The 17,400-nt window shown below is 42.2% G+C and overlaps 1 protein-coding gene across 1 annotated transcript in view; it reads right to left on the bottom strand.

Annotated features, from left to right (window-relative positions):
* DCLK3 (doublecortin like kinase 3) overlaps nucleotides 1-17,400 on the bottom strand; it is a 46,520-nt gene that overhangs the window by 19,728 nt on the left and 9,392 nt on the right. The gene's annotated exons all lie outside the window — the stretch shown is intronic.

Here is a 17,400-nt window from a genome sequence, read left to right as displayed (position 1 = left end):
TCAAAACAGTTGCCCTTGGGCCTTAACTGACTCCTTTCAACTTCCTGGTCTTATGCCCAAGATGGGCCATGCCTCAGGGGTTCTTTCTGAGTGACTTGGACCTGTCTAGGACACAACCCCAGCTGTTCTACATTTAGCTGTCTTTCAAAGATCCGCAATTCAGACACAAGATTTGCTGCCCCGGAAACACTAACAAGAAGGCAGAACATTTCCATTTCCATTTTGTTGCCAAGTTATCTCAGTTTGACTTTTAATTCACTTAAGGTGAGGCAATATGTGGAGAGGTTGGAATTCTCACGTGGCCTCTATTTGTGTAAACCTGGGTAAAATACATTTCAGATTATTTTACTCGTGTGGTGGTCATGATAACATCTTCCAGGGTTTCTGTGAAGCGTAAATGAGAAAATTACAACTCACTCAGTCAGGTGATTTCACAGAGCCTGACACCATGGTCTGTAAGGGCACAATAATTGCCAGTTCTCACACTGTCTTTAAGATCTCAAGTCTACTGTACTATAATTTCACTGTGGTCGTAATGTGAACTATTGAAAAATTAGAATTCTATTGTGCAAGGCTTCTTCTGATATCAAAAGAACTCATCAAGCCTCACTGGTTATTTGTTAAGTTCTAATGGAGTCAGTCTTGCAACAGGGATTACAAAAGAAAATTGAAGATCTCAGAGATCAGGTATAGAAATGTTCTTGTTTTTCTTTTCTTTATCACAAAAGGGAAAGAAAGAAAAAAAGTCACCATAATAAAAGGATCAGATCTTTAATAATGAGTATGTGTGATTTTTATTGTATTCCATGATAAACTGCATAAATTAGTAAAAAAATAATAGAATAATTATAAGTAATTATAAATTATAATTTATAAATTATATATATATAATTGCCCCCAAAAAGACAAAAAAGTGATACCATTTTCATTTCTGTCCAGATGATAAAAGGAAACAGGAGAATGACAGGATAGTAACCCAGGGATAAAAGAGGATTGCGTGTCATTCAAATTATCCTCACAGGAGTCACATTTCCTGCTCCACATATAAGACCCACCACATGCTTCCACTGAAAAGCTTCCATTTCTGCAGTCTCTCTCTCTCTCTCTCTATATATATATATATATAAATTATAAATTTATAAATTATAAATCATTCTAAATAATTAAAAATATTTTTCTGAATTACAAAATAATTAATAAAGCTAGCAACTATTATTGATGACAATTATTAATAATAAATGTACAAATAATATTCCAATTCCCATTTGAAATAAAGAAGCAAAACTTGGAGTTGGAGTGATAGCATAGCAGTAGGGCTTTTGCCTTGCACGTGGCTGACTCAGGACTGACCTCGGTTCGATCCCTGGCATCCCATATGGTCTCCCAAGCCAGAAGCGATTTCTGAGCTCAAAGTCAAGAGCAACCCCTGAGCATCACCGGGTGTGGCCAAAATAAAAAGAAGAAGAAGAAGAAGAAGAAGAAGAAGAAGAAGAAGAAGAAGAAGAAGAAGAAGAAGAAGAAGAAGAAGAAGAAGAAGAAGAAGAAGAAGAAGAAGAACTAGAAGCCAGGAGACGCACAACGCTCTAGGAAATATACTCTGCATGAACTAAAACCCAAATGCAAACCCCACTCACCATAACCCCTACCTCCTCCCTCATGTAGTCATGCGCAGCCCTGGTGATGCTGAGCATAATCCCAGTGGTCACCAGCACTGCTGGTCCCAAGCAGGATCACATTGCTTGGCCTGAACACTGAACTGTCTAACCTAATGGCCCAATTATTGTCAAGACGGGTCCCAGGCCTTCTTCTTAGGAGCCTCTGCCCCCCAAAAGGCAAAAAAGTGATCCCATTTTCATTTCTGTCCAGATGATAAAAGGAAACAGGAGAATGACAGGATAGTAACCCAGGGATGAAAGAGGGTTGCGTGTCATTCGAGTTATCCTCACAGGAGTCACATTTCCTGCTCCACATGTAAGACCCACCACATGCTTCCACTGAAAGGCTTCCATTCTGCAGTCTTAATGAACTATATTAGAAAGACATTGGCACTTGGCGGGTAGATGCAGCATAGTAACATAAACAGACCCACAAACCTCAGAAAAGCAGCACAACGGAGAAGACTCTGGTCTTACAAGTGGCCAATTTGTGATCAAGTCCTGGTATAACATACAGTCTCCTTAGCCCCATCACGATTGACCCCTGAGCACTGCCAAGTGTGGCCCAAAAAAATCAAATAAATAAAATTTCATTCATTGCAATTCATAGCAATGATTAGTTTTTTTTTACTTGTCTCTTTAAAAAATATTTGCTCAACTGGGAAGTCTCAATTTGAATTGCAAATAAAGGTTATCCATGCAAAAATATAAAGGTAAGAGGCGAGAGCAATAGCACAGCAGTAGGGCATTTGCCTTGCAAACAGCCAATCTGGGCCGGACCAGGTTCAATCCCAGGCATCCCATGTGATCCCCCAATCTGCCAGGAGCTATTTCTGAGCATAGAGCCAGGAGTAAACCCTGAGTGCCACAGAGTGTGACCCAAAAAACGAAAAAATAAAAATTAAAAAAAAAGGTAAAAGGAAGTTAAAAATAGTTGTTTGAAACATGTTTGGAGGGTGCCAGAGTGGGCATGTGGCCTAACATATTTGCACACATACTGTCTTGTTTTTGTAATCACTACATGCAATCAGTGCTGAGATGATTCACATCCAGAGGTGTCAAATGAGATGGCAAGCGAGACTGCTTCTGCTCTGCCCAAATGCCACCAACGCAGGAACCTCCCAAACACGCACAGCTCACTATTCAGCTCCTGTTGACAGGCATTGGTCATTCCTGTCAGAGAGAGTCAAAGCCCAGACAAGGGCATGGCCACTGCAGCACTTCTTATTGATGTTCCCTTGTAGGAACCAAGAGAGAAAGCACGGGAAAGCAATCTTCAAATATGTATTGAAAAATGACCCCAGCCCGGGTGAGTGATTCTGATCAGGATCACTCATGAAATAATCCGAACCAGGGTGAAGGTGAAACGCATGTAGTCTGGCAGTCTTCGATCTCATATCTCCCGCCCCTCAGCTGCCCTACAGAACTGTCATTTTTATTGAGTCCAGAGACCACCCCTGGGTGGGGCAGTAAGGACAGATAGCTCAGGCTATCCTGAGCCAGTCCCACTCAGGTTTACAAGTAAGACAATCTCTGTTTTAGGATATATCCAAGTTGTAATCAAACATTCAAAGGATCCAGGGATGATCTTTGTTTTAGGTAAAATAAGGTGCATATAAGGCTATACAGAGACATCTGTTCTCTATTTTCCTTCTGGGCCTTCTCTAAAAGGAGGACTCTCCCTCCCAAGACAGCTTGCCAGGCTAAGCCAATAAAGGGTCTTGGATCTCCTCAGAAGCCATGGTGGACACAGAGAAAGGAACTCCAGCCTATAGACCAGGCTGATGGAGAGAAAGGGCAGAAAAGTTCAAGTAAGTAGCCTCTACTGAGGTCAGAGAAGCTAGATTCAACAGGAAAAGCAAGAGCAGGGAGAGGACCCTGAAGCAGAATGAGGCCAGGAGAGGAGCAAGCATGCTGCTCCAGACTGGAGAGCAGATGATCTTTCAGATAAGTCCAGAGGAAGCCACTGTGGAGCAAAGATGAGACACTCATTAGACGCTGGAGCTATGCTGAGATTGCCCAGAGCCTTCCCTAAGGAATTTGCTAGAATCAGCCCAGTGAGGTGGGTAGCCCAGGTGATATGTAACAGTCCAGGTGCTATTATCAGAGAAAACATGGGAGAATAGAGAAGCAAACTATCAAAAACACATCTATCAGGCCTCAGCCTTCCTGCTCTTGTAAATAATTGACAGTTTCTACTTTCAGAACTGACAGAGATCACACAACTCTAAATAAAATCACGTAAGTAAAAGAAAACATGATCACAGATATCCATTTGCTACAAGAAAATTTGCCAAAGCAGCACGTATTAAGGTCTAACCCATATTCTATTGCATATATTCACCAGATTTGTAACATATTTTCAAAAGAATTCTGTGCACCATGATGCTGTACCCAGGTCAATTTAAGTAATAGTTGCACTATCTTTTTAATAGTTGCACCTCTCTTCTTTGCAAAATAAAACAAATAAAATCAGCATAAACTGTATGAGAGCAAGCCAGACTGCATAAGAGAGGGATGGCATTTGCCTTGCTTGCAACCTACCCAGGTTCAATCCCTGGTACCAAACCTCACCAGGAGTGATCTCTGGGCACAGAGCTAGGAGTGAGCCCTGGGCACTGCAGCATATGGCCCAAAATCAAACCAAAAAAAATCTTTAAGAAGTGTGTGGTAAATTTTGGTTAAGCAGTGGGGAGAGAAGACGCAATGCATTTCTTTGTGCCTGGAAGTTGCATTTCAGAATTCCATGAAAGGGACACTGGATGTCAGATCAAAATTCACTTTATTATTATTATTCATTTCCCTTTCCTTCCCTTTATTGTTGGTGTGATGACCCAGATGACCTGAGGCAACAGGACTGGGTCCTTCACACTTTCAGTTGTGAAGCTCAAATGGGGCCATGCACTTAGTTTATGTAGTCACACATATTTTATTCTTATCCCGGTGAGCAGCAGATGATTGCACTTTATAGATATACCACCAGAAATGCATTTGGCATATGGGGAAGTGCAGGAAATGGAATTCGGGGTCCCATGCCAGCCGGGCCCCTGAGAAATTCTCATTTAAACCCCACTTCTGGTCTGCTATTACAAGTTTTGAGTTGAGAAATGTGCTCTATCTGTCTAAAAATCTGTTTCTAATAAAAAGTGGTCAGACCCAAACCAAAGTCCAGGACAATAGAATCAAAAGTCCCAAACTACAACAAGCTAAACACAAAAGGAACCTGTTACACTAGCAGTCCAGAGGGCTAAGGGTGGAGGTGTGGGACGCATGCTGGGAATTATGGCAGAGGGAGGTCAACACTGGTAGTGGGAATGGCCCTAGTTCACTGTCACTATGTACCTGAAATACAACTGTGAAAGACTTGTCACATTGGTCTCAATAAAAAAAATTTTTTTTAAATCTGTTTCTACAGCTGCAATGAAGAAGCCCTACATAGGGTAGACACTCATACTGCTTCCTTGAGCAAAGAAAGTGGGTCTTGTCACCTTGAATATCTCTCAAACCTGTGCATCTCTAAGCAAAAGAGAATGCAGAGACACCTAATCGGATTCTGCAGGGTGAATCTGTCATTCTAGTAGCAGATGAAATGAGAAACTGGCAGGTACAGGATAATAAAAGAAGCATTCAAGCAAATCGAAGCATGTAGCTTCTCCAGGGAGATAAACAGACGTGGTGCTCTCTGATCCTGGGATTCTCAGGCCATACCGAGAACATCAGTGACTACTACATTCTCCTTTGCTGTTATTACCTCTAACGGTTTGCCTCTGAGAGATTGAGTCCCTACTCAATTTCTGCTACCACAATTCAGATGAATCAATATAATTGGATTCCACTATGGTGGGAGCTGGGTTTTACTCTTTTGAAAATGCTTCCAGGATGATTAGACATCTTCCTGGCTAATCCCTAGCAGAACTGCATTAGGCAACTTAAGAATACCATACCTTATTCTAGTTGTTTTTTTTTTTTTAAGTCAGAACCCACATGTCTAATTAAAACACACACAAAAAAATCTGCCTGACATCTTTGGAATTAGCTCTTAGAAAGCTGTAATAACATACTAAAAAAGGAAATGGAAAGCTCATGCCCAAATCGCTAGAGGGTGTAGTAATATATAATCACTCTTGAAGCATTTACAAATTATCGGTATAAAAGAAATGGAAATTGGAGTTTTAAAATGCCTGGTAATATGCAATGCAACAGCCCCCAAAATGACTAGAAACTTTAAAAATCAGTGCATTGAATGGCTTGTGATCTCTTCTGAGCAGGGAAGCACCCCTTGTAATATTTTAGTAGCATCTTGGTTCTTAAAGATTTCACTAGGTTGATCACTTGTGGTCTCAGTAGGCGATGCTGAGAGCCCATTTCTTTGCTGCTTGGAAGCTGGGGTGCGACTAGCTAAAATCCTTTTCCGTATCTCTGAGTAATCCTTTGTGCTGGACGTTTTCCAGAGACTGTTTGGGAACAAATGCATTTTGCTCGTATGCAGATAGTAGGCAAGAGAAACATTTTCGAACTTACATTTAACTATGCAAACATCCCAAGGAAGGTTTTCTAAACAAATAAGAAAAAAAATTGGACTGCAGCCACTCACTAGGCTTCAAAAACATAACCATTTCATAACTCAGAAGCCTGGCTCCTGACTGTGATCAAAGCTGGTGAGGTTGAAAGGGTGAGTTGTTATGATGAAACTGCCTGGCTCCAGTCATTGCTGATGATGTGCCAGACTTTAATTAATGCCCTTTCTACCTAATATTCACTACTAGCAGGATACCAACTGAGAGAAGCAGTCATTAAAAAAGACCTTTTCCCGGGACCAGAGCCATAGCACATCAGTAGGGCATTTACCTTGCTTGGCCAATCCAGAATGGACCTTGGTTCAATTCCCAGCATCCCATGTGGTCCCCCAAGCCAGGAGTGATTTCTGAGAGCATAGCCAGGAGTAACCCCTGAGTGTCACTGGGTGTGACCCAGAAACAAACAATAAAAGACCTATTTCTGGAAGCCTGAGAGATAGTACAAGGATTGGGGCTCATTTATGCAGTTGACCCCAGTTCAATGCCAAGCACCACAGCATCTTGCTCAGCAGTCCCAAGTGTACTTAAAGGCTGGAAGAACGTCCTGGGTAGCCAGGGTAATCTTCAGATCCTAACACTGAACCACTGGGATTGTTGACCAGGAGTCCCCAGAAGGGACCCCTAGGCACCTCAGGACCAACTCTACTCCCAGTAAAAAATGACCTTTCCCTGCTCTCCTCTCAAAAATGCCCTTCTTCACTGTTGTCTTTTGTCTGATGACCTCTCAGCTGACTTCAACAAGAATATAACTATCCCAGCTACTTGTGAGTGTCGATGTCTCAGTGACTACTAATGAAATCGCAAGGCTCTGGAGCATATACGAATTCTTTTTGTACAGGAAGTTCCATAGTCTGATGATTTCCTTTGCCATTCATCCCCTTTGTCCAAAAAAGCCCACCTCCTCCTTCTTATACACTGCCTCCCTTGCTGACTCTTGAGCACCTCAAAACTGATTCCTGGGGAACTAGACATCTCACCCTCAGATCAGAGCCCCTGAGAAGTAAACCTGCTGGCTAGCTAGGCTCCAGTTCAACTCCGGGAGACCTTGGGGGGGTCCCACTCACCTACACAGTCAAAAGTTCTAAGACGTAACTGGGAAGCTGCACTTCGATATAACCTGGAATCTTGCCTCCGGGTCACTTCACAGGGTCCTGCCACTAATGGCCCCACGTTTCTTCACTTCTTCATATCTCACAGCAAGCATACACTGATCTCCTAACTCTAATCACTTATCCACGTAACAACACACAAACAATAGCTCTAAACTCTAAAAGTCCCAATGGGAATTGAATACAGAACTCCACTGTCTCTCAGTGATTTCCACTAAGACCCAATCAATAAAAATCAGCTACATAACCTCTCTGATAAGGACTTTAGAATGTAACTGTTGAGGATATGTAAGAGCTCAAAGAAATTATGAAATGAACAGCCAAAAAAAAAACACATGAGAGTAGGAAGCGGAAATTAAGAAACTACAAGCAGAAATAACAGAACTTCAGAATTCAGGAGGTAAAATAAAAACAAAACTAACTGGAAGACCTCAGCAACTGAAGATAGGATCAATGAGCTCCAACATGAGATGCAGATAAACCTCCAGATAACAGGTAAAGATGGGAAAAAATGCTTCAAAATAAATAAATAGTTGATGAGAGAACTGTGAAATGAATCCAAGAGAAACAAAGTAAGAATCACAGGATTTCACAGATGGCCAGGAAAACAACCCCTGGTGAAGAAGCAACAGTAAAAAGCGCATCTCTCTCCCCTCAATAAGTATTATCCTCTCTCCCCAAATTTACCCCCAAATATCTCCCATTTACCCCCAAATAGTCTGGTACACACTTCCCCAAACTCTCCACTGCCTCCTTATTCTGTTTGAATAATTCTTGTGCTTATGCAAGCCAGAAAGCATTTTACTTCTGCCTGACATCCAGAGATACCCACACAAAGAGAAAAGACTGAGCACCGAGGTCTGAATTTTATCCTGTTGTAATATTGAGGATTCAAATTCTAATTAACTAAGTTATTGCCATGCTAATAAACAAATACCCTGCTGTGAAAGACGGGGGGGGGGGGGTAGGGAAGTGGTCAGGGATATGGCTTGAGATTCTGCAAATCTTACAATGTTCCAGATGTTTCAAGGCTGTTCGAGGTACCAGCAACATGGTCCCAGGCAAACTTTGGATGATCAACTACAAGCAGTTTCAAAATGGCACAGGAGTCAATTCCATCACATTAAAATAAGCCTTGACTTCACAAATTGAGGCCATATCAAAACACAACATCATTAGTACAGTGTGGCTGTCATGATTCCCTACCAAAGGATTTTCTTTGGTAAGAATAGTAGAAATCAAAGAGGATAGAGACTAGAAACTGACTTTGGGCCTGAAAGCTAGGACAGGAAGTAAGGGACTTGCCTTGCACCAACCAAATCCAATTTGATCCCCAGGACCCCATCTAGTCCCTCAAGTACCATCAGGAATGATCCCTGAGCACAGAGCCAGGAATAAACCCTGAGTACAGTCAGGTTGTGGCCCCAAATTACCAAAACAAACACATAAAACACACGTGTGAGGCTCTGGGGCCCAAGGGACAAAGTATAATTGAGTACAGAGGACAATTACTCTTTCTTCCCAGAACAGTGCCCAGAGCCCCAGGTAGCTCCAAAAGAAGAGGGCAAATATGGAGCCTTGGGGACAACTGACAGTGGAAGGGGAGGAGATAAGTGACATGAGGACTGGAGGAAGAACAGAAGCCAGACGTACCGGAGCATAGGTGACATCCTGCCTTGGGGACTCAGAGGACATTGGCTTAGTTCCTGGTGTGCAAGTTAGGCCACTGGGACTCCAAGTTGGGCACTAATATTAACATGGCCTCATTTGCTCCCATGGCTGACAAGGCTTGAAAGTTCCACCCCCAAGAACCAGAGTGTTTTTGTGTGTGTGGTTTTTTTTGTTTGTTTGTTTTTGTTTTTCACAAGGCTTCCACGCCAGGTGAAGCTTACCAGGGGTTTCATCACTCACCCCAGCCCTTCTTCTCAGGAGTTTGTACTGTCCCCCCTTGTCCTTTGTGAGATCTGATGCTGCTTTGCTTTGGCTCTGGCTTCCCCTCCAGGGACACTTCTCTTTCCATCTCAGCTGTGGGTATACTGTTTCCTGACAACACCCCTCAACGCAGCCACCATCCCATCCCTGGAGTGTCACTGCTTGCTCGGTAACATTCCAAGAGGGCCCAGAGCCAGCCTAGGCTGTTGTTTCCTCTGACCTGAATTTTTCATCTCGGTTGTCTGCAGTCATCAGAGGGTTCCTGATAACCTTGATTCAGCCATATTAGGCTTTTCTTGGTGCTGTTGATTCTATAGGCTTTTTGGTATGTTCACTTGGACTAGGGACCCCTAAAAGTGTACCCCTCCTTAGGAACAGTGTACAAAGAACTTGATGCTTGCAAGAATTCATTGTTCTTTTTCTGGCTAGAGATGGCAGCCCAAGGGTCCCCCAAACTGTGTCATGGCATGAACCACACTGGTGGCGAGAGATGTGGTCATTCCATTCAGCCTCACAGTGAGGCTGGAGAAATCATGTTAAATGCCAAACTCCTCCATCTGTTTTTATCAAAAAAGACAGAGCATAGTCACCAATTCCACAGTTCCATGTGTGGGTTGAGAGAGAGCTGAAACAGCTGTAAAGACACTCGGAGTATTCAAACCTTCTGGCAGAGATAGGCCCTACAGACTAGCATCCCTCATTTAGCAGATGCTAATCTGAAGGGCTGAAGGGTACCCCCACTTCCCATGTATTTGTATACAGAAAAGAAGGCACAGGATCTGTGGTCCCTTTAGAAAGTGGTTTTGAAACGATTTTTACTAGCTGTCTAGCGAACCTCCATTACAACATATAACTAAATAGCAAACTAGTAAGACAATTTAAGAGGTTATGTTTCCCCAAATATATAGCTTTCATTCAGTTTGAAGAGATGACACATTCAAAAAACATAGGCTGTTTATGTAAAAGAAGGAAATGCCACAAAAAAAATGTGCCAATAAAAAAGCTAGTGTAAATGAAATAAATGGAGCCCATAAAAGATACATATTACCCGTGACTATTCAAGAAGAAAAACTTAAATTGTTCGGCAGAGTTCTTTATGAGATTTAGGTTCCTCAGATCGAGCAAGACTTTTCTATAAATATTCAAAATCCCATTATTCATGTTATCAACAGAAATCACAGCTAAAAATGCTCACAAATTGCTTGTGTTGAAATAGGCATTCTTGGAGAACAAAAGTCATTGTCACCGATCTAATTTGAGAAGGCTGCAGAGGAAAAATCAGTGTGACTGGATGCAAAAACGATATAGGTAAAAACATTTGCATGTTAGAAATAAAAGCCTAGCTTTATTCAATTTTCAAAATAACTATAGACCAGAACAGGAAAGCAAATAGCCCAAGGCCACACAGCTAGTCAGTGGGGAAAAAAAAAAAACAATCCTGGAATCAAGCTGAACTCACGGGATCAGCCAGAGCAAATGGAGCAGAACTCTGGCATGAACCCCTCAGCAGACCAAGCTCAGTTCAGGTTGCTGATGGTTAAGCCAGCCATCATCCCAACTGGGTAAAGAATAGTCACACAGTGTCCCTGCACTGGGCAATGAACAAGTGAGCTTCCACCCAAATCCCCTGAGATCAGATAATCAAAAAAAAAAAAAAAAAAAAAAAGGCAAGTGTCTAAAGTGTATTAAGATTCCAAAGAACAATGACCTTGGGGGAAAGCAGAAGAAGGAATCAACATTTCTTCCTTTAGGAAATTCCAACTGGATCTAATTTTCTTCTCGTGTAAAAAGTAGGGGCCATCTGGTACCAAGACCTTGTTGGAATACGATAAATATTAACACACACAAAAAAAAAATATCCACCCATGCTGGCAGGCAGGGTCAAGAGGAGCTTATCTGCTCTGCTGGTCATGTCTGGTAATCCCCACTACCTGCATGGCCACCAAGCATTTTACACTGCAAGAGAGTCTGTAAAACTACAAGTATGGCCATTGCATACCGTAGGCACTAAGTGGAACCATGTCAAATCAGAGTGACAACAGTGGCACAAAAGCAAGTCTGCTTCTCTGCTTAGAAATTAAATGTACATACACCCAGCCCTTTGGAGAACATTGGGCTGAAATGTTTTAACCAAGACTTCAGAGCCACGACCAGAGCAGTGGAGCAAGCTATAGGATATTTGCCTTGCACACACTGACCTAGGACGGACCATGGTTCAATCCCCTGGCATCAGACAATTCTATGCTTTAGAATTTAATTTTGGGTCCCCCTGACCCCAAGCCAGGAGCAATTTCTGAGCACATAGCCAGGAGTAAACCCCCCCCCCCCAAAATAAACTTCAGAGCCTCAATAGGGTGTTTCTTGGTAGACTACAGCTTCTCTAGTAGCTGTGCTGAAGCTGGGTTGGGGGATCCCCCATGGGGAAGGGCATTTACTCTTCCCTGGCTGCTAGTTTCCAGGGGAACTGCAGGGGAGGACACACCACCAGTCATTCTACCATCTTCTGGAAATGAGCCAACCCTACAAACACATCCTAGTGCCTTTCCTAGTCCTGTTTGACACAGGACTCTGCCGCTAGCCTGAGGCCACCAGAAGGATTATGACAGAGAAGCCATAATCTCGGGTTCTAGGTGGCAGTGAGGACTAGAGAGGGAAGTGAGGAGCTCCAGGCTGGGGCAGAGCAAGCTGGATGGTGGGGATGCAGGGAAAAGGTCAGGTGCTAGAATGTGAGCAGAATGTCCAGATTTCTGGTGGCATTTCTGTTTTGCCAAGACTGCTTCCTCCATCCAGACAGACTGGGCCCAAGTCCCACTCTCATTGGTGCCCAGGCTACTCCCCTTTTATATGCCCTTTGTACAGATAAGGGAACTAAGTCCCAGAGGGTGTCTCAGCCCTTCTCCCCACTCAACGTGGATATTCTACCTACTCCCGCTTCTCTTCTGTAGACAAAGGGCAAGAGTTATTTCTTTTTTTTTCTTTTTCTTTTTTTGGTTTTTGGGTCACACCTAGCAGCATTCAGGGGTTACTACTGGCTCTATCGCTCCTGGCAGGCTCGGGGGACCATATGGGATGCCGGGATTCGAACCACCATCCTTCTGCATGAAAGGCAAATGCTCTACCTCCATGCTATCTCTCTGGCCCCAAGAGTTATTTCTTATTGTAACCTGAATCTAATAACATCCTTCTTTACTTCATTGTTGTTGTTTTTATTTAATGCTCTCTCTTGGTGTTTTCAAAAAAGTATATAATTTATAGGGATGAAGTATTCCTTTATCTTGTTTGGCATCTTGGTTGGCAAAATGGATCTTGCCTGATAGGATTCCAAATATACAAACCTAACCAGGCAAACTGTCCTAACCAGACAGTTCAAGAAAGACCCCAGAAGGGTTCGGAATAGTGGTGCAGTGGTAGGGCATTTGCCTTGCACGTGGCTGACCTAGGACGGACCGTGGTTCGATCCCTCAGCATCCCATATGGTCCCCCAAAGCCAGGAGCAATTTCTGAGCACATAGCCAGGAGTAACCCTTGAGTGTCACTGGGTGTGGCCCAAAAGAGAGAAGGAAGGAAGGAAGGAAGGAAGGAAGGAAGGAAGGAAGGAAGGAAGGAAGGAAGGAAGGAAGGAAGGAAGGAAGGAAGGAAGGAAGGAAGGAAGGAAGGAAGGAAGGAGGGAGGGAGGGAGGGAGGGAGGGAAGGAGGGAGGGAGAGAGAAAGAGGAAAGAAAGAAAGAAAGAAAGAAAGAAAGAAAGAAAGAAAGAAAGAAAGAAAGAAAGAAAGAAAGAAAGAAAGAAAGAAAGAAAGAAAGAAAGAAAGGAAAGGAAAGGAAGGAAGGAAGGAAGGAAGGAAGGAAGGAAGGAAGGAAGGAAGGAAGGAAGGAAGGAAGGAAGGAAGGAAGGAAGGAAGATAGAAAGAAAGAGAAAGAAAGAAAGAAAGAAAGAAAGAAAGAAAGAAAGAAAGAAAGAAAGAAAGAAAGAAAGAAAGAAAGAAAGAAAGAAAGAAAGAAAGAAAGAAAGAAAGAAAGAAAGAAAGAAAGAAAGAAAGAAAGAAAGAAAGAAAGAAAGAAAGAAAGAAAGAAAGAAAGAAAGAAAGAAAGAAAGAAAGAAAGAAAGAAAGAAAGAGAAAGAAAGATAGAAGAAAGAAAGAAAAGAAAGAAAGAAAGAAGGCAAATCTTCAGTTCTGCCCACCGGTTGATCAAAGGCAACCTGGAACCCAGGACTGCCAGCTCAGGACAGGGAAGCTCCTTTCTAAGGTGGAAACACCCCAATCTTGTGGGGGTAATGTGTGCTCCAGGGTGCTTTCCTTCTTCCCAGTCCACCTCCCAACTTCCTGGGGTCATCTCAAGCTGAAACAACATCCTTGCTTGGATCCAATTTACTTTGCACACCAAATTGCCTTTTTTGGACGGTTCTCCCCCCAAACTCCCATACACAGACTAAACAGAAGTGTTTACTCTGGAGAGGACTGAGTCCCGAAAGGAGATAAAGTGACATTCATGATTCCCTATCAGTAACAGTATCGTGAGCCACAGCTCCTAAGAGAAAAGCAAAAGGAAAAAAAGTGCCCGCCAGAGAGGCAGGGGAGGGGGCAAGAGGGAAACTAAGGACATTGGTATAGAAAGAAGAAGCTGATAAAGGATGGGTGCCCCAACTTTGTATCCCTGGAATTCAAACCTGAATAACTTTATAATTTACAAATTCAACTGTTGTTTTTAACTTTGTTAAAGTGTCCATACTACTTCTGCTTCTAGGGGACCTGGAATCAAACTACTTCCCCCAGATTAGGAAAGTCTTTAGTAAGAATGAGCACTAAGTATTAAGTATTTGGTGACTTTTTTTTTTTTAATAGAAATCTTACTCATTATCTGGGCCAAAGAGAAAGCACAGCGGTAGGGTGTTTACCTTGTATGTGGCCAATCCAGGATGGAGGGTAGTTCGAATCTGGGCATCCCATATAATCCCCCGAGCCTACCAGGGGTGATTTCTGATAGCAGAGCCAGGAGTAACCCCTGAGTGCTGCCGGGTGTGACCCAAAAACAAAAGAAAAAAAAAAAAGAAAAGAAAAGAAATCTCACTCATCAGTGCTGGTGGTGTTGGGGAGAGCATGAGGTTTGGGTCCTTGTACTCTGAACCTATCTGGGTTTGATCCTAGCATCTCTGATCTTCCAAGCACTAACAGGTGGTACATGGGGACCATATGGAATTCCAGAGTGCAGAGCTTGGAGTAGCCATTAAGCATCACCATGTGTGACCCAAAACCCAAAAATATTTTTTAAAAAGTTAAATGGCACTGCCGTGTTTATCCTTGGTAGCAATATAATAGATACTCATATTTATAAATGTAAATGAATCAAACAACAACTCTGGTGATTAGTGATTTCCTAATATCTAATTTCTAATATCTAATACTTCTAATTTCTAATATCTAATTTTGAGGCTCTTACACTGAAAATGAATATTCTCGTGAATAGGAAAAGAATTATATAAGTTTTTTTTGGGGGGGTCACACAGGCAGCACTCAGGGGCTACTCCTGGCTCTATGCTCAGAAATTGCTCCTGGCAGGCTCAGGGGATCATATGGAATGCCGGTATTCAAACCACCATTCTTCTGCATGCAAGGCAAATGCCTTACCTCCATGCTATCTCTCCGGCCCCTATATAAGAATTTTTAAGAAAAAAATTCTATAAAAAGCTATAAAAGGATATCACTATTGCAGGTTGAATTTTCAGTAGCTGCTAGTTAAATGTAGGTTAAAAAATCACAAAGCCAACCCACACATGAAGACAACCAGAAACCTGCCAGAAACTCTTGATAGCTTTTGACATTCAATGAAAATTGGATAAAATTGAATTTTATCAACTTCAATAAATTTCAAATTTCATAAAATTAAATTTTATGAAAATTCAAAAATTTCATAATGTTTTTAATATTTCCATTTTCCCTCAAGATGAACAGTATGTAAAACCTTACTCCATCCTCCCAACAGAATAAAAATCCTTTATATAGGGTTGGGGCGGGGACTCTTGGGAGATGTCCAGGAATCCCTCCATGCTATTCTTGGCTAACTGAGCAGTGGTTCAATGCTATGGTCCAAAGATGTGATGTCAGGGATTACCCAGTCACCCCAGCAGTGTTCAGGGACCTCCAGGGCCACACCTAGTGGTAGCTTGAAGGCTTTGGTGACTGCTCTCAACAATGCCTGGGGAACCATCTAGTACATGAGATCAAACCCAATCAGCCCCACACAACGAATGCTCAGGACTGACTCCTTGTATTATGCTCATGGGCCATTCCTTACTGTTCTCAGGAAACCTTATTCAGTTCAAGAAACCGAACCCAGGTAGCTGCAAAGCAAGTGCCTACTTGTGCCTACTCACTCCATTTACTGTATCTTGGTGCACCCTTCACCTACTTCATTTCTTCTTGGTTAATACCCTCATCTAAGAGGACTAGAGAGAGAGAGAGCCTCATTCTAGAGGACTAGATAGAGAGGAGCTTCATGCTCCCCAGCATCGCCAGGAGTAACTCTCAAACACCAAGCTAGCATCTGAGTACCGCCAAGTGTAGCACCAAAAAATCTTTTTAAAAGACTAATATATTGGACAAACTAGTTTGCCTGGAGCCTAGAGTTGGTCTCATGCCAGGAAACTTCAGGGGTAGGGTCTCCTTGTATTTAGGCCAAGGCTTTTCCTTTCCATGTCCCCCATATTTTGGTGGGCCTATGCAAACTATAATTGCGACTCTAACACAGTTTTTACTGTGCTCCTTTGACTCTAAACCTTAAAAAAAAACACTTACAATTTGAGGTTAACTTAAACTAATATGCATGTGCATGGAAACTACTATGCCTTCAAGTTTAAGGAGTTACATAAATTCGATGGCTTTAGATTGCTTTGTGTACCGCAAAGAAATGTTATAATGTATTATATTCTGGGGTCTTGAGGGACAAAGTAATTGTACCTGGGTTCTGTTTTATTTTTCTTAATGTTCTTTGACTGTAAGTTCAAAATTAAGGTGTCAACAGGGGGATTTCTTCTGAGAACTCTGTTTTTGGGTTATTGTCCTTCCACTGTAATTTTACCTTGTCCTCTTTCTTTGCATCATTGTTCACATAATTAAAAATAAAAAAATAATAAAAAAGACTAATAGAAGCCCCATTATATTTACACCATGTAAACATTCTGAATAGAGCTATTAATCTGGGTGGGAAGAGTCCTGCAGGGGTAGAGTGCCACATGGAATAAACAAGACCCTGTTTTCCAGCCTCAACACTGTCTGAGCTAGAAGACTGCCAATAAGTTGAGCATCACTGGAAGTGGTCCTTGTATTTTATTTTATTTTATCGTTTATGTTGAGATGAGTGCAGGGTCTTGCAGGGACAGTACTTAAGGCTTACTGCTGGCTTGGAGTCTTATTTTTGGTACTATCTCTCAGGCCCCTTTGTTTTCTGTTTTTTGGTTTTTTGTTTTTTACAAATAAGAAAATAAAGAACTATTAGACTATCTCCTTACCCAATCCATTCTACCTCAACTCATAATACTACTTGACTTCCCCCTACAAAACAGCTTGACAGAGACACCTACTTTGTACTAATGAATACGTATAAATAACAAAACATAAAAGAGAAATAGGCAGCTGCAGCTGTCTTTGCTTTGTGGGGTTGTGTTTTGTTTGGATTTGTGGTTTGGGTTTGACTTGGGGATCATACCCAATAGACTGAGAAACTGCTCTTGGCTCTGTGTTCAGGGATCATTCCTGGTGGGGCCCAGGGAACCATATAGAGTGCTCAGGACAGAACCCAGGACAGCCACAAACAAAGCAAGGTCTGCCACAAACAAAGCAAGCACCTTACCTGCTATATTATCTCTCCGTCTCCCACCAGTTTTGTTTTTGAATGTAGACAAAGCAGCTAAGAAAAGGAGCAGATAATGAACAAATGTTCCTGAGACCATAGAAACCACAGGCTATACCAGTATGTTCTCGGTGTTTGGGTTTTGTTTTTGTTTTTTTTTTAAGATTCCTTATTTCTCTTTTTCATGGGAGTTGTGAGCCCCTACTTTGACACAGGTATCTTTGGAAAATATCATCTTAAATCAAGTCAATCCTATTCAGCTAATTTCAGGGGTTTGTTGT

This window comes from Suncus etruscus, chromosome 20 (genome assembly GCF_024139225.1).
Source record: "Suncus etruscus isolate mSunEtr1 chromosome 20, mSunEtr1.pri.cur, whole genome shotgun sequence".
Classification (NCBI taxonomy): domain Eukaryota; kingdom Metazoa; phylum Chordata; class Mammalia; order Eulipotyphla; family Soricidae; genus Suncus; species Suncus etruscus.
The sequence above is the reverse complement of the archived record's forward strand: the minus strand, read 5'-3'. Positions and strand labels throughout refer to the sequence as shown.